Source organism: Canis lupus, chromosome 14, assembly GCF_003254725.2.
Source record: "Canis lupus dingo isolate Sandy chromosome 14, ASM325472v2, whole genome shotgun sequence".
Taxonomy (NCBI): Eukaryota; Metazoa; Chordata; class Mammalia; order Carnivora; family Canidae; genus Canis; species Canis lupus.
The window spans coordinates 2,037,839-2,062,871 of NC_064256.1; positions in this window are offsets into that span (position 1 = coordinate 2,037,839).

A 25,033-nucleotide genomic window follows, 5' to 3' on the forward strand; every position below is an offset into this window, starting at 1 on the left:
AAATCCCTGACTTTTATGGGGAGGAGTATTAGGGTAACAGCAGACCTCTCCACAGAGACCTGGCAGGCCAGAAAGGGCTGGCAGGATATATTCAGGGTCCTAAATGAGAAGAACATGCAACCAAGAATACTTTATCCAGCAAGGCTCTCATTCAAAATGGAAGGAGAGATAAAGAGCTTCCAAGACAGGCAGCAACTGAAAGAATATGTGACCTCCAAACCAGCTCTGCAAGAAATTTTAAGGGGGACTCTTAAAATTCCCCTTTAAGAAGAAGTTCAGTGGAACAATCCACAAAAACAAGGACTGAATAGATATCATGATGACACTAAACTCATATCTCTCAATAGTAACTCTGAATGTGAACGGGCTTAATGACCCCATCAAAAGGCGCAGGGTTTCAGACTGGATAAAAAAGCAGGACCCATCTATTTGCTGTCTACAAGAGACTCATTTTAGACAGAAGGACACCTACAGCCTGAAAATAAAAGGTTGGAGAACCATTTACCATTCGAATGGTCCTCAAAAGAAAGCAGGGGTAGCCATCCTTATATCAGATAAACTAAAATTTACCCCAAGACTGTAGTGAGAGATGAAGAGGGACACTATATCATACTTAAAGGATCTATTCAACAAGAGGACTTAACAATCCTCAATATATATGCCCGAATGTGGGAGCTGCCAAATATATAAATCAATTATTAACCAAAGTGAAGAAATACTTAGATAATAATACACTTATACTTGGTGACTTCAATCTAGCTCTTTCTATACTCGATAGGTCTTCTAAGCACAACATCTCCAAAGAAACGAGAGCTTTAAATGATACACTGGACCAGATGGATTTCACAGATATCTACAGAACTTTACATCCAAACTCAACTGAATACACATTCTTCTCAAGTGCACATGGAACTTTCTCCAGAATAGACCACATACTGGGTCACAAATCGGGTCTGAACCGATACCAAAAGATTGGGATCGTCCCCTGCATATTCTCAGACCATAATGCCTTGAAATTAGAACTAAATCACAACAAGAAGTTTGGAAGGACCTCAAACACGTGGAGGTTAAGGACCATCCTGCTAAAAGATGAAAGGGTCAACCAGGAAATTAAGGAAGAATTAAAAAGATTCATGGAAACTAATGAGAATGAAGATACAACCGTTCAAAATCTTTGGGATGCAGCAAAAGCAGTCCTAAGGGGGAAATACATCGCAATACAAGCATCCATTCAAAAACTGGAAAGAACTCAAATACAAAAGCTAACCTTACACATAAAGGAGCTAGAGAAAAAACAGCAAATAGATCCTACACCCAAGAGAAGAAGGGAGTTAATAAAGATTCGAGCAGAACTCAACGAAATCGAGACCAGAAGAACTGTGGAACAGATCAACAGAACCAGGAGTTGGTTCTTTGAAAGAATTAATAAGATAGATAAACCATTAGCCAGCCTTATTAAAAAGAAGAGAGAGAAGACTCAAATTAATAAAATCATGAATGAGAAAGGAGAGATCACTACCAACACCAAGGAAATACAAACGATTTTAAAAACATATTATGAACAGCTATACGCCAATAAATTAGGCAATCTAGAAGAAATGGACGCATTCCTGGAAAGCCACAAACTACCAAAACTGGAACAGGAAGAAATAGAAAACCTGAACAGGCCAATAACCAGGGAGGAAATTGAAGCAGTCATCAAAAACCTCCCAAGACACAAGAGTCCAGGGCCAGATGGCTTCCCAGGGGAATTTTATCAAACGTTTAAAGAAGAAACCATACCTATTCTCCTAAAGCTGTTTGGAAAGATAGAAAGAGATGGAGTACTTCCAAATTCGTTCTATGAGGCCAGCATCACCTTAATTCCAAAACCAGACAAAGACCCCACCAAAAAGGAGAATTACAGACCAATATCCCTGATGAACATGGATGCAAAAATTCTCAACAAGATACTGGCCAATAGGATCCAACAGTACATTAAGAAAATTATTCACCATGACCAAGTAGGATTTATCCCTGGGACACAAGGCTGGTTCAACACCCGTAAAACAATCAATGTGATTCATCATATCAGCAAGAGAAAAACCAAGAACCATATGATCCTCTCATTGGATGCAGAGAAAGCATTTGACAAAATACAGCATCCATTCCTGATCAAAACTCTTCAGAGTGTAGGGATAGAGGGAACATTCCTCGACATCTTAAAAGCCATCTATGAAAAGCCCACAGCAAATATCATTCTCAATGGGGAAGCACTGGGAGCCTTTCCCCTAAGATCAGGAACAAGACAGGGATGTCCACTCTCACCACTGCTATTCAACATAGTACTGGAAGTCCTAGCCTCAGCAATCAGACAACAAAAAGACATTAAAGGCATTCAAATTGGCAAAGAAGAAGTCAAACTCTCCCTCTTCGCCGATGACATGATACTCTACATAGAAAACCCAAAAGTCTCCACCCCAAGATTGCTAGAACTCATACAGCAATTCGTAGCGTGGCAGGATACAAAATCAATGCCCAGAAGTCAGTGGCATTTCTATACACTAACAATGAGACTGAAGAAAGAGAAATTAAGGAGTCAATCCCATTTACAATTGCACCCAAAAGCATAAGATACCTAGGAATAAACCTAACCAAAGAGGTAAAGGATCTATACCCTCAAAACTATAGAACACTTCTGAAAGAAATTGAGGAAGACACAAAGAGATGGAAAAATATTCCATGCTCATGGATTGGCAGAATTAATATTGTGAAAATGTCAATGTTACCCAGGGCAATATACACGTTTAATGCAATCCCTATCAAAATACCATGGACTTTCTTCAGAGAGTTAGAACAAATTATTTTAAGATTTGTGTGGAATCAGAAAAGACCCCGAATAGCCAGGGAATTTTAAAAAAGAAAACCATATCTGGGGCATCACACCATTTTCAGGTTTATCAAAGTGTATGGTCAAGAAGTGGTCAGTCATACTGGCACAAAATGTCAAAACAGACATAGATTGAAAAGAATGAGAATCCCAGAAGTCTTTCCTCTGAATTAATCGAATAATATTCGATAAAGGAGGAAAGACCATCTGGAAGAAAGACAGTCTCTTCAATAAATGGTGCTGGGAAAATTGGACATCCACATGCAGAAGACCACTCTTTGACAACCAAACTCATTGTGAACTCAAAAATGGATGACTCAAATGGAGACAAGATTCAATCAGTCCTGAGATTCCATCAAATCCTAAAGAATTTGGCAACACCCTTTGAACTCCACAGTAACTTTTGCAAGATACATCCACGAGGCAAAAGAAACAAGCAAAAATGAACTATTGGGACTTCATCAAGATAAGAAGCTTTTGCACAGCAAAGGATACAGTCAACAAAACTCAAAGACAACCTACAGAATGGGAGAAGATATTTGCAAATGACATATCAGATAAAGGGCTAGTTTCCAAGATCTATAAAGAACTTATTAAACTCAACACCAAAGAAACAAACAATCCAATCATGAAATGGGCAAAAGACATGAACAGAAATCTCACAGAGGAAGACATAGACATGGCCAACATGCACATGAGAAAATGCTCTGCATCACTTGCCATCAGGGAAATACAAATCAAAACCACAATGAGATACCACCTCACACCAGTGAGAATGGGGAAAATTAACAAGGCAGGAAACCAACAAATGTTGGAGAGGATGCGGAGAAAGGGAACCCTCTTACACTGTTGGTGGGAATGTGAACTGGTGCAGCCACTCTGGAAAACTGTGTGGAGGTTCCTCAAACAGTTAAAAATAGACCTGCCCTACGACCCAGCAATTGCACTGTTGGGGATTTACCCCAAAGATACAAATGCAATGAAACGCCGGGACACCTGCACCCCGATGTTTATAGCAGCAATGGCCACGATAGCCAAACTGTGGAAGGAGCCTCGGTGTCCAACGAAAGATGAATGGATAAAGAAGATGTGGTTTATGTATACAATGGAATATTACTCAGCTATTAGAAATGACAAATACCCACCATTTGCTTCAACGTGGATGGAACTGGAGGGTATTATGCTGAGTGAAGTAAGTCAGTCGGAGAAGGACAAACATTATATGTTCTCATTCATTTGGGGAATATAAATAATAGTGAAAGGGAATATAAGGGAAGGGAGAAGAAATGTGTGGGAAATATCAGAAAGGAGACAGAACGTAAAGACTGCTAACTCTGGGAAACGAACTAGGGGTGGTAGAAGGGGAGGAGGGCGGGGGGTGGAGTGAATGGGTGACGGGCACTGGGGTTTATTCTGTATGTTAGTAAATTGAACACCAATAAAAATAAATTAAAAAAAAAAAGAAATACCAATGCCGAACAGCCAGGAATTTAAAAAAGAAACCATATCTGGGGCATCACAATGCCAGAGTTCAGGTTCTACTACAAACTGTGGTCATCAAGACAGTGTGGTACTGGCACAAAAAACAGACACATAGATCAGTGGAACAGAATAGAGAACCCAGAAGTGGACCCTGAACTTATGGGCAACTAATATTCGATAAAGGAGGAAAGACTCTCCATTGGAAGAAAGACAGTCTCTTCAATAAATGGTCCTGGGAAAATTGGACATCCACATGCAGAAGAATGAAACTAGACCACTCTCTTTCACCATACACAAAGATAAACTCAAAATGGACGAAAGATCTAAATGTGAGACAAGATTCCATCAAAATCCTAGAGGAGAACACAGGCAACACCCTTTTGAACTCGGCCATAGTAACTTCTTGCAAGATACATCCACGAAGGCAAAAGAAACAAAAGCAAAAATGAACTATTGGGACTTCATCAAGATAAGAAGCTTTTGCACAGCAAAGGATACAGTCAACAAAACTCAAAGACAACCTACAGAATGGGAGAAGATATTTGCAAATGACATATCAGATAAAGGGCTAGTTTCCAAGATCTATAAAAACTTATTAAACTCAACAGCAAAGATACAACAATCCAATCATGAAATGGGCAAAAGACATGAACAGAAATCTCACAGAGGAAGACCTAGACATGGCCAACATGCACATGAGGAAATGCTGGCATCACTTGCCATCAGGGAAATACAAATCAAAACCACAATGAGATACCACCTCACACCAGTTAGAATGGGGAATATTAACAAGGCAGGAAACAACAAATGTTGGAGGGGATGCGGAGAAAAGGGAACCCTCATACACTGTTGGTGGGAATGTGAACTGGTGCAGCCACTCTGGAAAACTGTGTGGAGGTTCCTCAAACAGTTAAAAATAGACCTGCCCTACGACCCAGCAATTGCACTGTTGGGGATTTACCCCAAAGATACAAATGCAATGAAACGCCGGGACACCTGCACCCCGATGTTTATAGCAGCAATGGCCACGATAGCCAAACTGTGGAAGGAGCCTCGGTGTCCAACGAAAGATGAATGGATAAAGAAGATGTTGTTTATGTATACAATGGAATATTACTCAGCTATTAGAAATGACAAATACCCACCATTTGCTTCAACGTGAATGGAACTGGAGGGTATTATGCTGAGTGAAGTAAGTCAGTCGGAGAAGGACAAACATTATATGTTCTCATTCATTTGGGGAATATAAATAACAGTGAAAGGGAATATAAGGGAAGAGAGAAGAAATGTGTGGGAAATATCAGAAAGGGAGACAGAACGTAAAGACTGCTAACTCTGGGAAACGAACTAGGGGTGGTAGAAGGGGAGGAGGGCGGGGGGTGGGAGTGAATGGTGACGGGCACTGGGGGTTATTCTGTATGTTAGTAAATTGAACACCAATAAAAAATAAATTAAAAAAAAGAAAATTCAAAAAAAATAAATAAAAAGTATGTCTATCTGTTTTACATGTGTGAACTCTTAAATGCCCACTGGATCTTTGTAATCAGTCTAACTTGGACTGAACTCTATTGTTACTTGGACCCATATCATCACTTAAACAAAAGGACCATGAAGATGCTTTTGGTCTCTGGAGTCAATTTTAACTCAAATACTGTGTCTAACAGTCTTCAGATATTTTATATTTGTCTTTTCAGAGTGCATAGTTATTCAACTGCACTACTATAAATGTCTTTGGGAAGTGAACTGGGAAAATCATTACTATGTCCATTTTCTATGGTATGCAGTCTGGGGTTTTTTGTTTGTTTTTTATTTGTTTGCTTGTTTTTCTCCTTTGGATCCATATTCTTCTTGAGTCAATAGAATTTAGCTTGGAATATCAGCTTAGAAAAAGGAGGAAAGAAAAGGAAGGAAGGAAAAGAAAGAAAAGAAAAAAGAAAAGAAAAGAAAAAAAATAAAAGAAAAGAAAAAAAGAAAAAGAAGAAAGAGAAAAGAAAAAAGAAAGAAAAGAAAGAAAAAAGAAAGAAAAGAAAAGAAAGAAAGAAAAGAAAGAAAAGAAAGAAAAGAAAAGAACGAAAAGAAAAGAAAGAAAGAAAAGAAAAGAAAATAAAAGAAAAGAAAAGAAAAGAAAGAAAGAAAGAGAAAAGAGAAAAAGAAGGAGGGCGGGGGTGGGGGTGAATGGGTGAAGGGCACTGAGGGGGCACTTGACGGGATGAGCACTGGGTGTTACTCTGTATGTTGGCAGATGGAACGCCAATAAAAAATAAATTTATTATAAAAAGAAAAGAAGAATAGAAAAGAAAGAAAAGAAAATAAAGAAAAGAAAAGAAAAGAAAAAAAGAAAAGAAAATGGGAGACCTGGGTGGCTCAGTGGTTTAGTGCCTGCCTTTGGCCCAGGGAATGATCCTGGAGTCCTGGGATGGAGTCACACATCAGGCACCCTACATGGAGCCTGCTTCTCTCTCTGCCTGTGTCTCTGCCTCTCTCTCTCTCTCTGGGTGTCTCTCGTGAATAAATAAATCTTTGAAAAAAAAGAAGAAAAGAAAACAAGCTCAGTTCTAGAAACTGAGGAAGGAATTTATAATATTTATTGAAATAACTGAATTTAGTCTATACATGATTCTTGATTTTATTTATTTGGAATATTTATTTTATTTATGTATAATGTAATGATTAATAGAACTGGATTTAATTCTATCCTTTTAGTAGACTTTTTCTATTCCTTTGTTTTTAGTTTCTTTTCTCCCTTTTTTTCTGTCTTTAGATTATCTAAGAAAGTTTTATCATGCAATTTATTACCACTATTAATGTTTTCTTATTTTTAGTTGTTGCCATAGAGTTTGCAACACATGAATTCAATTTTATCAAAATCAATTTTTGAATATTACATCACTTTGCACAGTTCAATTAACTTAAAACAGCATTACTGTCATGCAGTTTAGTTTTCTCACTGTGATGGTTAATTTCATGTGTGACCCACCTAAATTATGAATGCTTATATAGATAGTAAAACATTATTTATGGGTGTGTCCATGAGGATGTTTCCAGAAGATATCACCAGTAGAGTCTATAGACTGAGTAAATAAGATTGTTCTCACTAATACAGATGGGCCTTGAAGACCTAGATAAAACAAATAGCTGGAGAAAAGGAAAATTTGTTTTCTGCATGCTCTGGATATCCATTGTCTGCATAGAAACATTGACACTCCTCCTTCTTGAACCTTCAGACTCAGACTGGGACTTTTACTATTAACTCCCATGATTCTCATACTATCAGGTTGACAAAGGACCTATACCACCTGCTTTCCTGAACCTCCCTTTGGCAGACAGAAGATCTTGGAACTTCTATAATCACCTGAGCCAATCCACCATAACAAATCTCTTCTATATGTCATATATTCTATTGGTCCTGATTATTTGGGGAACCCTGACTAATCCACTTCCATTATAAACTTTGTAATATGTTATTTTTGCTTTAGGGAGTCAATTATATATGAGAGATTAACTTTTTAAGTTGTCTTTATGTACTTATCTTCATTTAGACTATTTGGGGAGATTGTGTTTCCTTATGTAGACCTAGATTCCCATGTTTCTAGGAGACATCCAAGTAGCAAGTTTAGGCCATCTTCTGGGTGATTGCTATACTGAAAAATACTTTGTCCCAGGAAATTGCTTCCAAATTAATAAACTGTTCTTTATTATATTTTAGCCTACTTAATTCAAACTCCCTCAGTCCCACATGTACTCAACCAGCTCCTACTGGTAAAACCAGGTCAGATGCGGCAGCTTTTTGGAGTATGTCTCTTTTCTTCTTTTATCATACCCAGAATCTCCTGCCTGAGTTATATATACTTTAAAATAATCTGATTCATCTGCCTAATGGCCAAGAGAGGAAATGGTGATATAAGACAGAGAAGCACCTGTTGTCCTGTAGGATAGAAGCCTCTTTATAACCTCTGATGAAGGGGGATTTCTCGGTATTAAAAAGAGAGAGGGACACCTGGGTGGCTCAGCAGTTAAGTGTCTGTCTTTGGCTCAAGGTGTGATCCCAGGGTTCCAAGATAGAGTCCTGTATTGGGGTCCCTGTGAGGAGCCTGCTTCTCCCTCTGCCTATGTCTGTGCCTCTCTCTGTCTCTCATGAATAAATAAAATCTTTAAAAATAAAAAAGAAAAAAAAATTAAAAGAGAGTGAGACAATTTAGTATATTTAGAGGATTAAACATTTAAGAGTACAGGAAATTCAGGGTTACAAAACCAGGTATTCCCATCCCATGTACACAGCCCTCCTCTTCCTTAGCCAGGGCCGTGGCATAACATATCTTCCTTGCTTGGCTTTAGCTTCTTTGGAGTTCTATTACTTATTCTATTAGGTCTTTGGCCTTGGCCTCAGTTTCCTCTGGCCTCCTACTGAAGGAGTTGAACCATTCCCAAGAAGCTCCTCTGGATTTTAGGTTTAGCCTTCAAATGGCAATTATTACTTACATCTTTTGGTTACTTTTCCAGAGCATCAGTTAACCAAGTAATAGGTATCCTATTTCAGTTGTAGTTATTATCTCCACAATTTTCAAAAGCCTGACATATTCCAACAGCTAATGCATTTCCTTCCATGCTTTATGTCAATTCTCCACTATTTAAGTATGTATATATTTATTTGAAGAATAATTAACATTTAGTGTTATTCAGTGGTATATTATGTCGATTCAACAATTCTATACATTAATAAGTGCTCATCAAAATAAGTGTACTTTTATATTTTTCTTTCTTCTTTTAATATTTATTTATTTATTCATAGAGAGAGTGAAAGGCAGAAACACAGGCAGAGGGAGAAGCAGTCTACATGTGGGGACCCCGACGTGGGACTTGACCCAGGTTCTCCAGGATCACACCTTGGGCTGCAGGCGGCCCTAAACCGCTGGGCTACCTGGGCTGCCCAATTTTTTTGTTTTTATTGGAGTCCAAATTGCCAACATATAGCATAACAACCAGAACAACCAGTGCTCATCCCATCAAGTATCCCCTCAGTGCCCATCCTCCAGTCACCACAACCCTCCCGCCAACCTCCCTTTCTACCACCCCTTGTTCATTTCCCAGAGTTAGAAGTCTCTCATGTTCTGTCTGCCTCTCTAATATTTCCCACTCACTTTCTCTATTTTCCCATTTATTCCCTTTCACTATTTTTTATATTCCCCAAATGAATGAGACCATATGTTTGGCCTTCTCCGATTATTTCACTCAGCATAATACCCTCCAGTTCCATCCATGTCGAAGCAAATGGTGGGTATTTGTCGTTTCTAATGGCTGAGGAATATTCCATTGTTATACATAGACCACATCTTCTTTATCCATTCATCTTTCAATGGACACTGAGGCCCCTTCCAGTTTGGCTATTGTGGACATTGCTGCTAGAAATATCGGGGTGCAGGTGTCCTGGCATTTCACTGCATCTGTATCTTTGGGGTAAATACCCAGCAGTGCAATTGCTGGGTCTAGGGCAGATCTATTTTTAACTCTTTGAGGAACCTCCACACAGTTTTCCAGAGTGGCTGCACCAGTTCACATTCCCACCAACAGTGCAGGAGGGTTTCCCTTTCTCCACATCCTCTCCAACATTTTTTGTATCCTGCCCTTTATCTGATACATCATTTGCAAATATCTTCTCCCATTCTGTAGGTTGTCTTTTAGTTTTGTTGACTGTTTCTGTTGCTGTGCAAAAGCTCTTCATCTTGATGAAGTCCCAATAATTAATTTTTGCTTTCCTTTCTCTTGCCTACATGGATGTATCTTGCAAGAAATTACTGTAGCCACCTTCAAAAAGGGTGTTGCCTGTGTTTTCTTCTAGGATTGTGATGAAATCTTGACTCACATTAAGATCTTTCATCTACCGCCAAACTTTTTGAACTTGGTCACAGTAACTTCTTGCAAGATACAGTCATCCGGCCCTGGAGTTTTCTGTCTTGGGAGGTTTTTGATAACTACTTCAATATCCTCCCTGGTTATTGGACTGTTCAGGTTTTCTATTTATTCCTATTCCAGTTTTGGTAGTTTGTAGTTTTCGAGACATGTGTCCATTTTTTCTAGATTGCCTAATTTATTAATGTAAAGCTGCTCATAGTAGGTTTATAAGCTCCTTTTTTCTTGGTATTAGTAGTGATCTCTCCTTTCTCATTCATGATTTTATCAATTTGAGTCTTTTCTCTCTTCTTTTTAAGAAGGCTGGCTAATGGTTTATCTATCTTATTAATTCCTTCAAAGAACCAACTCCTGGGGGGCGGGTAAAGATGGTGGAAGAGTACGGTCCCCAAGTCACCTGTCCCCACCAAATTACCTAGATAACTTTCAAATCATCCTGAAAACCTACGAATTCGACTTGAGATTTGTTTATGTATTTTTTTAAATAATAAATTTATTTTTTATTGGTGTTCAATTTGCCAACATACAGAATAACACCCAGTGCTCATCCCGTCAAGACCCCCCTCAGTGCCCCTCACCCATTCACCCTACCCCCCCGCCCTCCTCCCCTTCCACCACCCCTAGTTCATTTCCCAGAGTTAGGAGTCTTTATGTTCTGTCTCCCTTTCTGATATTTCCTACCCATTTCTTCTCCCTTCCCTTTTATTCCCTTTCACTATTATTTATATTCCCCAAATGAATGAGAACATATAATGTGATTTAAAGAGAGAACAGCTAGAATGCTACAGTGAGAAGAGTTCGTGCTTCTATCAAGGTAGGAAGACTGGGGGACAAAAGAATTAAAGAAACAAAAGGCATCCAAAGGGGAGGGGTCCTGTGAGGACCAGGGCTAAGGACGCAGCGAGTGTCCCCAGGACAGGAAAGACCCGCCTGGAGAAGCAGGAGCTTCAGCATTCCTCCCGGACAGAAAGGCGCTCACAGGAAGTTGGAGCAGGATCCCAGGAGGGGGGGATGTCCTCATCCTCCCTGGGACACTAACAGACACCTGGCCCCAGGGAGAGCATGCCCCACACCCGGTGGCCGAGCTCTCTAAAGGGCTGTAGCACGCGCCAAGCGGGGCCAAGGAGCAGCTCGGAGGTGGCTTGGGCAGAGGCTCTGTGGAGGGGGCTGCGCGACCCGGGGAACAGCTCCAGGGCAGTTCTGGCGGGGGCTCCGTGGGGAGGGGGTTGCGCAGCCAGGAGAGTGATTCCAACAGCGCAGAGAGCACAGGGTGCTGGGGACACAGCCCCAGATCTGGCGCTCCCCCCAGGACAGGCAGAAGCCAGGAGGGCCCAGGAGAGCAAGGACACTCCAGCCTCCGGGAGGCCTCTAGCTAAGCAGACCAGCGGCCCCATCCCCGGAGCATCCAGGCCCCTGCAGACTGATAGCCCCATAGTTACTGCAGGAGCTGACTCCAGGGCTGGGGAGCTGACCGCTACTACTGCTGTTTTTCCTCCTGGAGCCTCACAGGATAAACATCCCCCCACTGAGCTTCACGGTGAACTCATAGGATAAACAGTTTAAATAACCTTCACTGAGCCATGCACCAGGCTGGGGGCTGAGCTGCTCTCCCAAGTTCTAACACCTGAAAATCAGCACAGCAGGCCATTCCCCCGGAAGACCAGCTAGATGGACAGGAGAAAAACAAATTATTGACCCAGCTGCACTGGAGAGTTCCAGGGGAAGTAGAGGGATTTACAGTACAGGAATCAGAAGATACTCCCCCTTGTTTTTTTATTTGTTTGCTTCCGTTCCCCCACCACCACCATTTTTCTTCTCTTCTTTTTTTATTTATGATAGTCACAGAGAGAGAGAGAGAGAGAGAGAGAGAGAGGCAGAGACATAGGCAGAGGGAGAAGCAGGCTCCATGCACCAGGAGCCCGACCTGGGATTCGATTCCGGGTCTCCAGGATCGCGCCCTGGGCCAAAGGCAGGCGCTAAACCGCTTCGCCACCCAGGGATCCCTCTTCTCTTCTTTTTTAACTTCCTTTTTTTTTTTCTTTTCTTCTTTCTCTTCTCCCGTTCTCTCTTTTTTCCCAATACATTTTTTTTTTGGCCACTCTACACTGAGCAAAATGACTAGAAGGAAAAACTCACCTCAAAGGAAAGAATCAGAAACAGTCCTCTCTCCCACAGAGTTACAAAATTTGGATTAAAATTCAATGTCACAAAGCCAATTCAGAAGCACTATTATAAAGCTACTGGTGGCTCTAGAAAAAAGCATAAAGGACTCAAGAGACTTCATGACTGCAGAATTTAGATCTAATCAGTCAGAAATTAAAAATCAATTAAATGAGATGCAATCCAATCCATAGTCTGTGTGACTATCATAAATAAAAAATAAATAAATAAATAAATAAATAATAATAAATAAACAAACAAACAAACTAGAGGTCCTAACGACGAGTGTTAATGGGGTGGAGGAACGAGTGAGTGACATAGAAGACAAGTTGACAGAAAAGAGGGAAACTGAGGAAAAAAGAGACAAATAATTAAAAGATCATGAGGACAGATTAAGGGAAATAAATGACAACCTGAGGAAGAAAAATCTACATTTAATTGGGGTTCTGGAGGGCACCGAAAGGGACAGATGGCCAAAATATGTATTTGAACAAATCATAGCTGAAAACTTTCCTAATCTGGGAAGGGAAACAGGCATTCAGATCCAGGAAATAGAGAGATTCCCCCTAAAATCAATAAAAACCTTTAAATACCTCAACATTTAATAGTGAAGCTTGCAAATTCCAAAGATAAAGAAAAGATCCTTAAAGCAGCAGTAGACAAGAGATCCCTAATTTATATGGGGAGAAATATGAGATTAACAGCAGACCTCCCCACAGAAACCTTGCAGGCCCTAAAGGGGTGGCAGGATATATTCAGGGTCCTGAATGAGAAGAAAATGCAGCCAAGACTACTTTATCCAGCAAGGCTCTTATTCAGAATAGAAGGAAACATAAAGAGCTTCCAAGACAGGCAGGAACTGAAAGAATATGTGACCACCAAACCAGCTCTGCAAGAAACTTTAAGGGGGACTCTTAAAATTCCTCTTTAAGAGGAAGTCCAATGGAACAATCCACAAAAACAGGGACTGAATATGTATCGTATCATGATGATGCTAAATTCATATCTCTGAATAGTAACTCTGAATGTGAATGGGCTTAATGACCCCATCAAAGGCGCAGAGTTTCAAAATGGAAAAAAAACCAGGACCCATCTATTTGCTGTCTACAAGAAACTCATTTTAGACATAAGGACACTTACAGCCTGAAAATAAAAGGTTGCAGAACTATTTACCATTCAAATGGTCCAAAAAGAAAGCAGGGGTAGCCATCCTGATATCAGATAAACTAAAATTTATACTGAAGACTGTAGTGAGAGATGAGGAGGGACACTATATCATACTTAAAGGATCTATCGAAGACGAGGACTTAACAATCCTCAATATATACGCCCTGAATGTGGGAGCTGCAAAATATATCAATTAATAGCCAGAGTTAAAACATACTTATATATTAATACATTTATACCTGGTGATTTCAATGTAGTGCTTTCTACACTCGCTAGGTCTTCTAAGCACAACATCTCCAAAGAAACGAGAGCTTTAAATGATACACTGGACCAGATGGATTTCACAGATATCTACAGAACTTTATGTCCAAACGCAACTGAATAAACCTTCTTCTCAAGTGCACATGGAACTTTCTCCAGAATAGACCACATACTGGGTCACAAATCAGATCTGAACTGATACCAAAAGACTGGGATGTCCCCTGCAATTTTCAGACCAAAATGCTTTGAAACTTGAACTCAATCACAAGAAGAAATTTGGAAGAAATTCAAACACATAGAGGTTCAAGAGTATCCTGATAAAAGATGAAAGGGTCAACCAGGAAATTAGAGGAGAATTAAAAACATTCATGAAGGGATCCTTGGGTGGCGCAGTGGTTTGGCGCCTGCCTTTAGCCCAGGGTGCGATCCTGGAGACCCAGGATTGAATCCCACATCGGGGTCCCGGTGCATGGAGCCTGCTTCTCCCTCTGCCTGTGTCTCTGTGTCTCTCTCTCTCTCTCTGTGTGACTATCATAAATTTTAAAAATAAAAAATAATAAAAAAATAAAAGCGGAGACTTACAGGTAAAAAAAAATTCATGAAAACTAAAGAGAATGAAGATACAACCATTCAAAATCTTTGGGATACAGCAAAAGGAGTCCTAAGAAATAAATATATCGCAATACAAGCATCCCTCAAAAAATTGGAAAAACCTCAAATCACAAGCTAACCTTACACCTAAAGGAACTGGAGAAAGAACAGCAAATAAAACCTACACCAAGCAGAAGAGAGTTAATAATGATCTGAGCAGAACTCAATGAGATTGAGAACAGAATAACTGTAAAACAGATCAACAAAACCAGGAGTTGGTTCTTTGAAAGATTAATAAGATAGATAAACCATTATCCAGCCTTAATAAAAAAAAAAAGAAAAGACTCAAATTTATAAAATCACGAATGAAAATGGAGAGATCACAACCTATACCAAGGAAATACAAACGATTTTAAAAACTTATTGTGAGCAGCTATATGACAATAACGTAGGCAATCTGGAAGAAATGGACACATTCTTGGAAAGCCACAAACTACCAAAACTGGAACAGGAAGAAATATAAAACCTGAACAGGCCAATAACCAGAGAGGAAATGCAAGTGGTCATAAAAAACCTCCCAAAACATAAAAGTCCAAGGCCAGATGGCTTCCCAAGGGAATTCTATCAGAAGTTTAAAGAAGAAACAATACCTATTCCACTAAAGCTGTTCTGAAAGATAGAAAGGTATGGAACTCTTCCAAACTCGTTCTATGAAGCCAGCATCACCTTAATTTCAAATCCAGACAAAGACCCCACCAAAAAGGAGAATTATAGACCAATATCCCTGATGAGCACAGATGCAAAAATTCTCAACAAGATACTAGCCAACAGGATCCAAACTACATTAAGATTATTCACCATGTCAAGTGGGATTTATCCCCAGGATGCAAGGCTGGTTCAACATTCATAAAGCAATCAATGTGATAGATCAGATCAAGACAAAGAAAAAACAAGAACCATAGGGTGCTCTCAACAGATGCAGAGAAAGAATTTGACAAAATACAGCATCCATTCCTTTTTTTTTTATCTTTTTTTTTAAACTTTTATTTATTTATGATAGGCACACAGTGAGAGAGAGAGAGAGGCAGAGACACAGGCAGAGGGAGAAGCAGGCTCCATGCACCGGGAGCCCGACGTGGGATTCGATCCCGGGTCTCCAGGACCGCGCCCTGGGCCAAAGGCAGGCGCCAAACCGCTGCGCCACCCAGGGATCCCCCAGCATCCATTCCTGATCAAAACTCTTCAGAGTGTAGGGATAGAGGGAACATTTGTCATCGTCTTGAAAGCCATCAATGAAAAGCTGACAGCAAATATCATTTTCAATGGGGAAACACTGGGAGTCTTTCCCCTAAGATCAGTAATGTGACAAGGACGTCCTCTCTCACCACCTCTATTCAACATAGTACTAGAAGTCCTAGCCTCAGCAATCAGTCAACAAAAATAAATGAAACGCATTCAAATTGGCAAAAAAGAAGTCAAACTCTCCCTCATTGCAGTTGGCATGATATTATACATAGGAAACCCAAAAGACTCCACCCCAAGATTGCTAGAACTCATACAGCAATTAGGTAGTGTAGCAGGATGCAAAATCAATGCCCAGAAATCAGTGGTATTTCTATACACTAACAATGAAACTGAGAAAAGAGAAATTAAGGAGTCAATCCCATTTACAATTGCACCCAAAAGCTTAAGATACTTAGGAATAAACCTAACCAAAGAGGTAAAATATCTATACCCTAAAAATTACAGAACACTTTTGAAAGAAATGTAGGAAGTCACAAAGAAATGGAAAAATATTTCATACTCATGGATTGGAAGAATTAGTATGGTGAAAATGTCAATGTTACCCAGGGCAATTTACACATTTATTGCAATTCGTATTGAAATACCATGTACTTTCTTCAGAGAGTTGGAACAAATCATCTTAAGGTTTGTGTGGAATCACAAAGGACCCTGAATAGCCAGGGGGATATTGAAAAAGAAAATCAGAGCCGGGGGCATCACAATGCTGGATTTCAAGTTGTACTACAAAACTGTGATCATCAAGACAGTATGGCACTGGCACAAAAACACATAGATCAATGGAACATAATTGACAACCCAGAAATGGGCCCTCAATTCTATGGTCAACTAATATTAGGCAAAGCAGGAAACACTATGCACTGGGAAAAGGACAGTCTCTTTAATAAATGGTGCTGTGAAAATTGGAGACCCATGTGCAGAACAATGAAAGTAGACCATTCCCTTGCACCATACACAAAGATAAACTCAAAATGGATGAAAGATCTAACTGTGAGAAACAATCCATTGAAATCCTAGAAGAGAACACAGGCAACACCCTTTTGAAGTTGGTCACAGCAAATTCTTGCAAGATACATCTATGAAGGCAAGAGAAAAAAAGTAAAAAATGAATTATTGGGACTTTAATCAAGATAAAAGCTTCTGCACAGCAAAAGAATCAGTCAACAAAACTAAAAGACAACCTACAGAATGGGAGAAGATAGTTGCAAATGATCCATCAGATAAAGGGCTAGTGTCCAAGATCTATAAAGAACTTCTTAAACTCAACAGCAAAGAAAAAAACCTTCCAATCATGAAATGGGCAAAAGACATGAACAGAAATCTCACAGAGGAAGACAGAGACATGGCCAAAAAGCACATGAGAAAATGCTCCACATCACTGGCCATCGAGGAAGTACAAATCAAAACCACAATGAGATACCACCTCACACCAGTGAGTATGGTGAATATTAACAAGACAGGCAACAACAAATGTTGGAGAGAATTTGGAGAAAGGGGAACCCTCTTGAACTGTTGGCGGGAATGTGAATGGGCACAGCCACTCTGGAAAACTGTGTGCAGGTTCCTCAAAAAGTCAGAAATAGACCTACCTATGACCCAGGAATTGCACTGCTGGGGATTTACCCCAAAGATACAGATGCAGTGAAACACCAGGACACCTGCTCCCCAATGCTTATAGCAGCAATGTCCACAATAGCCAAACTGGAAAGAGCCATAGTGTCTATTGAATGATGAATAGATAAAGAAGATGTGTGTGTATATATACACACACAGACACACACACACACACACACACACACACACACAATGGAATATTATTCAGCCTTTAGAAACGACAAATTACCACCTTGGTAGTAATCTTCATCTTGGGTAGAAGTGAATGGTATTATGCTGAGTGAAATCGGCACTCAGCATAATTGACTAAATGCTAAGTCAATAGGAGAAGGACAAACAGTATATGGTCTCATTCATTTGGGAATATTAAAAAAATAGTGAAAGGGAATAAAGGGGAAAGGAGACAAAATGAGTGGGAAATATCAGTGAGGATGACAGAACATGAGAGACACCTAACTCTGGGAAACAAACAAGGGTAGTGGAAGGGGAGTTGGGGGGGGGATGGGGTGATTGGGTGATGGGCACTGAGGGGGGCACTTGAAGGGTTGAGTACTGGGTGTTATGCTATATGTTGGCAAATAGAACTCCAATAAAAAATATACCAAAAACAAATAAAAATAACACCTGGACAGATTTTACCTTGTCACAAAAAAACAGATGAAACATACAGGGCATGTGGGTGGCCCAGTCGTTGACCATCTGCCTTCAAGTGAGGTCGTGATCCCTAAGGTCCTGGGATAGAATCTCACTTTAGGCTGCCCACAGAGAGCCTGTTTCTCTCTCTCCTAATGTCTCTCTCTCTCTCTCTCTCCCTCTTTCTTTCTGTGTCTCCTGAATAAATAAAATCTTTTCAACAAGAGAGAGAAATGAAACATGCAAAATATTTAAAATAATTTTTCAACTTTAATAATATTAAAATGTGGTATTGGGATGTCTGGGTGGCTCAGCAGTTGCATGTCTGCCTTTGGCTCAGGTCATGATCTACCAGGGTCCTAGGATCGAATCCCACATCGGGCTCCCTGCATGGAGCCTGCTTGTCCCTTTGCCTATGTCTCCACCTCTCTCTCACTGTCATGAACAAATAAATAAAATCTAAAAAAAAAGACATGGAAAAAAACCTAAGTGTCCACGAAGGATGAACGGATAAAGAAAATTGGTGCGTATACACACACACACACACACACACACTGAAATAGTATTCATTTATAAAAATGAAGAAAAACTTCCATTTGTGACAACACAGATGGACTCTGAAGATATATCAAGTGAAATATGTCAAAGAACAACAAATATTGTATGATTTCACTTACATGTGGAATCTGAAAACATGAATGTATAAAAATAGTAGATAATGGTTTCCAAGGGCTGAATAACTGGGGAAAATGAGAAGGTATTGGTCAAAGTATAAATAAATTTTCAGTTTTATGATAAATAAATTTTGAGGATCTAACATGCAGCATGGCAACAATAATTAACAATGCTGCATTGTATACTCAAAAGTTGCTATAAGATTACAGCTTTAATGTTCTCAGCATAACAATGACAACAACAAAATGAGAGTCGTGAGTTAAAGTGTGTGTTAACTAACTCTAACTGTGGTAAATATTTAGCAATATATATGTATACCAAATTATTTCTTTTTATACCTTAAAATTATACAAGTATTATATATCAATTATATTCACTTTTTAAATATTCTACAGGGTTTGTAAATAGTAAACCCTTTGGTTATGTTCCAAAAATAAGGAAAAAAGATCAGCATTACCAAATTGTCTTAAATACATTCACAACAACATTCAAAGGTTTTTACTCAAAGTTAATTGTGGAATGCCTGGGTGGCTCGGCGGTTGAGTGTCTCCCTTTGGCTCAGGGATTGATCCTGGAGTCCTGGGATCAAGGCCTACATCAGGCTCCCTGCATGGAGCTTGCTTCTCCCTCTGCCTGTGTCTCTGCCTCTCTGTGAATAAATAAATTAATCTTTAAAAAATAAAATAAAATAAAACATAGAAGTTAATTGCCTTTTCCTTGAAGGATTGATAGTCACCATCAAGACTTTTTGTCTTTCACCCACTCCACTTCCACACTCTCTACATACAAATACAATCTAAGGTTTTTTGGGGGAGAAAAATATTTGTTTTATTTTGTTGTTATTAATTAATTTCTTATTTTTTTAATTTTCCATAACTATTATCCTCTTTTTTGCCTCTCTTTCCCATGTTGGGAGGCCTACCTAAGAGTCATTTATTCCCTGATTCCAGGTGGATTTTTGTGGTCTAGGGACATAGACATAGACCAGGAAACAAAATGATGTAAGAGCCATGTATGCCGTGTCCAGCCACTGTGGGTACTGAGGATGGGCCTAGGTCTCTACTAGAGGCGTAAAGAGTCATAGATAGACTAGATTAGACAAGATCAGATAGATAGATAAAAATAGATTAGATAGATAGATAGATAGATAGATTAGATAGATAGATAATAGATACTAAAAACAGGACATGAGTTCTGTCAAAGTTTCTATTTACATGACTTCCTTACTATACAGGTCATAGTATCCCTGTCCTTCCTATAGGTATGTGTCACACAATGAGTCTGTCTCTGTGTCTCTCCACTATCTATGGTATATATCTATACCTATGTCAAAATATAATCAATCTATCCATTTTTAAATCATTATCATCATCATCAACAATCTAATGTTCTAAGTTTCTTGGTTTGATCAATTTTATTGATAAATTTGACTACCTTGTAAGAAAATGTTTAATGTTTGTATCATTCTTTTGCCTAAAACAAGACAATCTCTGTGAATGTTCCAAGAATTTAAAATAATGATCAGTTTAGAAATAAAATAAAATATGGTTATTTAAAATAATAATTAGTGTATTTTATGCTTCTTTTTGAGACTTTATTTATTTGTGAGAGAGAGGAGAGAAATAGAGAGAGAGATGAGTAAGGGAACTGGCAGAGGAAAGGGAGAAGTAGACTCCCTGCTGAGCAGAGAGAGCCCAATGTCTGGCTCCATCCCAGGACTACAGGATCAGGAACTGAGAAGGCAGACACATAACCAACAGAGCCACCCAGGTGTCCCTATTTTCTTTGATTCACTTTTAAATTATATCATACATTTTTAAATTATTTCATCTGTTTTTACATGAAGGCATGTTATAGTTCATATTAACAATAGATTATTAAAAAAAACAACAGATATTTGCAATGTCTCCTTGTATTTTTTAAATTTAAATTGTTTTATTTCAAAGTAAAAGTTAGTTCTTACAAGTTTATGATTGTGAGCTTTTTAAAAATTCATTTAATGATGACAGTTATTGTTATTCATTTTATTGCCTTTCACGGTGGATTTCATTATATATTAAAATATAACATGAATTTATATACTGCAAGAATAATAGCAATATTATAATGCATTAGGTTATGTGTTTGCTTCTCCTGCTTAGTTTCTATTTCTTGTCTCATTCTGTGTGAAAAAGCATCAGAATGTAGTGGCTTAGGACAACAACCACAGTATTCCTCATAATTTGGGGTGGTCAGGTAAATGGAAGAGATTCAGCTTATCTATCCTCATGTGGTGTTATGGGAAAATAGAATAAGATTGAAGATCTGAATGAATTCACCCAAATGTCTCATGTCTCTGATGAAATCACTTTTATACTAAGTAGCAGTAAATGGGAAATGAGCATAATTCACTTCTATGACCAGAAAAAGTGTCTGGAATTATTAATGTGTGCTAACTCATGGCTCAAAAATAAATATGGAACATTCCATGTTTCCTAATGGATAGAAATAACCAGCAAAGCTTCTTCTGCCACATTCTATTGGTCAAGGCAAGACAAAGATTCAGAATGAAGGAAAATTAACTACAGCACTGATGAAGAAGTATATTTATATGGGGATGGGAAGAATTAGCAGTTTTCTTTGCAGACACTCTGACATAGGACCTGGTGTCTGATGTGTTCTGAAAAAGAAGGAAGGAGAGAAGAAAGAAAGAAAGAAATTTTGAGGAACCTCCACACAGTTTTCCAGAGTGGCTGCACCAGTTCACATTCCCACCAACAGTGCAGGAGGGTTTCCCTTTCTCCACATCCTCTCCAACATTTTTGTATCCTGCCCTTTATCTGATACATCATTTGCAAAATTCTCTCCCATTCTGTAGGTTGCCTTTTAGTTTTGTTGACTGTTTCTGTTGCTGTGCAAAAGCTCCTCATCTTGATGAAGTCCCAATAATTAATTTTTGCTTTCCTTTCTCTTGCGTACATGGATGTATCTTGCAAGAAATTACAGCCACCTTCAAAAGGGTGTTGCCTGTGTTTTCTTCTAGGATTGTGATGAAATCTTGTCTCACGTTAAGATCTTTCATCTACCGCCAAACTTTTTGAACTTGGTCACAGTAACTTCTTGCAAGATACAGTCATCTGGCTCTGGAGTTTTCTGTCTTGGGAGGTTTTTGATAACTACTTCAATATCCTCCCTGGTTATTGGACTGTTCAGGTTTTCTATTTATTCCTATTCCAGTTTTGGTAGTTTGTGGTTTTTCGAGACATGTGTCCATTTTTTCTAGATTGCCTAATTTATTAATGTAAAGCTGCTCATAGTAGGTTTATAAGCTCCTTTTTCTTGGTATTAGTAGTGATCTCTCCTTTCTCATTCATGATTTTATCAATTTGAGTCTTTTCTCTCTTCTTTTTAAGAAGGCTGGCTAATGGTTTATCTATTCTTATTAATTCCTTCAAAGAACCAACTCCTGGGGGCAGGTAAAGATGGTGGAAGAGTACGGTCCCCAAGTCACCTGTCCCCACCAAATTACCTAGATAACTTTCAAATCATCCTGAAAACCTAAATTCGACTTGAGATTTGTTTATGTATTTTTTAAATAATAAATTTATTTTTTATTGGTGTTCAATTTGCCAACATACAGAATAACACCCAGTGCCTATCCCGTCAAGACCCCCTCAGTGCCCCTCACCCATTCACCCCACCCCCCACCCTCTTCCCCTTCCACCACCCCTAGTTTCCCCAGAGTTAGGAGTCTTATGTTCTGTCTCCCTTTCTGATATTTCCTACCCATTTCTTCTCCCTTCCCTTTTATTCCCTTTCACTATTATTTATATTCCCGAAATGAATGAGAACATATAATGTGATTTAAAGAGAGAACAGCTAGAATGCTACAGTGAGAAGAGTTCGTGCTTCTATCAAGGTAGGAAGACTGGGGGACAAAAGAATTAAAGAAACAAAGGCATCCAAAGGGGAGGGGTCCTGTGAGGACCCGGGCTAAGGCGCAGCGAGTGTCCCCAGGACAGGAAAGACCCGCCTGGAGAAGCAGGAGCTTCAGCATTCCTCCCGGACAGAAAGGCGCTCACAGGAAGTTGGAGCAGGATCCCAGGAAGGGGGATGCCTCATCCTCCCTGGGACACTAACAGACACCTGGCCCCAGGGAGAGCATGCCCACACCCGGTGAGCTTCTCCAAAGGGCTGTAGCACGCGCAAGCGGGCCAAGGAGCAGCTCGGAGGTGGCTTGGGCAGAGGCTCTGTGGAGGGGGCTGCGCGACCCGGGGAACAGCTCCAGGGCAGTTCTGGCGGGGGCTCCGTGGGGAGGGGGTTGCACAGCCAGGAGAGTGATTCCAACAGCGCAGAGAGCACAGGGCTGGGGACACAGCCCCAGATCTGGCGCCCCCCGGGACAGGCAGAAGCCAGGAGGCCCAGGAGAGCAAGGACACTCCAGCCTCCGGGAGGCCTCTAGCTAAGCAGACCAGCGGCCCCATCCCCGGAGCATCCAGGCCCCTGCAGACTGATAGCCCCATAGTTACTGCAGGAGCTGACTCCAAGGCTGGGGAGCTGACTGCTACTACTGCTGTTTTTCCTCCTGGAGCCTCACAGGATAAACATCCGCACTGAGCTTCACAGTGAACTCATAGGATAAACAGTTTAAATAACCTTCACTGAGCCATGCACCAGGCTGGGGGCTGAGCTGCTCTCCCAAGTGCAACACCTGAAAATCAGCACAGCAGGCCCTTCCCCCGGAAGACCAGCTAGAGGGACAGGAGAAAAACAAATTATGACCCAGCAGCACTGGAGAGTTCCAGGGGAAGTAGAGGGATTTACAGTACACGGAATCAGAAGATACTCCCCTTGTTTTTTTTATTTGTTTGCTTCCGCTCCCCATTTTTCTACCTTTCTTTTTTTTTTTTATTTATGATAGTCACAGAGAGCGAGAGAGAGAGAGGAGAGAGAGGCAGAGACATAGGCAGAGGGAGAAGCAGGCTCCATGCACCGGGAGCCCAACCTGGGATTTGATCCCGGTCTCCAGGATCGGGCCCTGGGCCAAAGGCAGGCGCTAAACCGCTTCGCCACCCAGGGATCCCTCTTCTCTTCTTTTTAAATCCCTTTTTTCTTTTTCTTTCTTCTTCTCTTCTCCCGTTTTCTCTTTGTCCCAATACATTTTTTTTTTTTTTTGGCCACTCTACACTGAGCAAAATGACTAGAAGGAAAAACTCACCCCAAAGGAAAGAATCAGAAACAGTCCTCTCTCCCACAGAGTTCAAAATTTGGATTAAAATTCAATGTCACAAAGCCAATTCAGAAGACTATTATAAAGCTACTGGTGGCTCTAGAAAAAGCATAAACGACTCAAGAGACTTCATGACTGCAGAATTTAGATCTAATCAGGCAGAAATTAAAATCAATTAAATGAGATGCAATCCAATCCATAGTCTGTGTGACTATCATAAATAAAAATAAATAAATAAATAAATAAATAAACAAACAAACAAACAAACAAACTAGAGGTCCTAACGACGAGTGTTAATGGGTGTGAGGAACGAGTGAGTGACATAGAAGACAAGTTGACAGAAAAGAGGGAAACTGAGGAAAAAGAGACAAATAATTAAAAGATCATGAGGACAGATTAAGGGAAATAAATGACGACCTGAGGAAGAAAAATCTACATTTAATTGGGGTTCTGGAGGGCACCGAAAGGGACAGATGGCCAAAATATGTATTTGAACAAATCATAGCTGAAAACTTTCCTAATCTGGTAGGGGAAAACATTCAGATCCAGGAAATAGAGAGATTCCCCTAAAATAATAAAAACCTTTAAATACCTCAACATTTAATAGTGAAGCTTGCAAATTCCAAAGATAAGAAAAGATCCTTAAAGCAGCAGTAGACAAGAGATCCCTAATTTATATGGGGAGAAATATGAGATTAACAGCAGACCTCTCCACAGAAACCTGGCAGGCGAAAGGGCTGGCAGGATATATCCAGGGTCCTGAATGAGAAGAAAATGCAGCCAAGACTACTTTATCCAGCAGGCTCTTATTCAGAATAGAAGGAAACATAAAGAGCTTCCAAGACAGGCAGGAACTGAAAGAATATGTGACCACCAAACCAGCTCTGCAAGAAACTTTAAGGGGGACTCTTAAAATTCCTCTTTAAGAGGAAGTCCAGGAACAATCCACAAAAACAGGGACTGAATATGATCGTATCAGATGACGCTAAATTCATATCTTCAATAGTAACTCTGAACCGTGAATGGGCTTAATGACCCCATCAAAGGCGCAGAGTTTCAAAATGGAAAAAAGCAGGACCCATCTATTTGTGTCTCAAGAAACTCATTTTAGACATAACGGACACTTACAGCCTGAAAATAAAAGGTTAGAACTATTTACCATT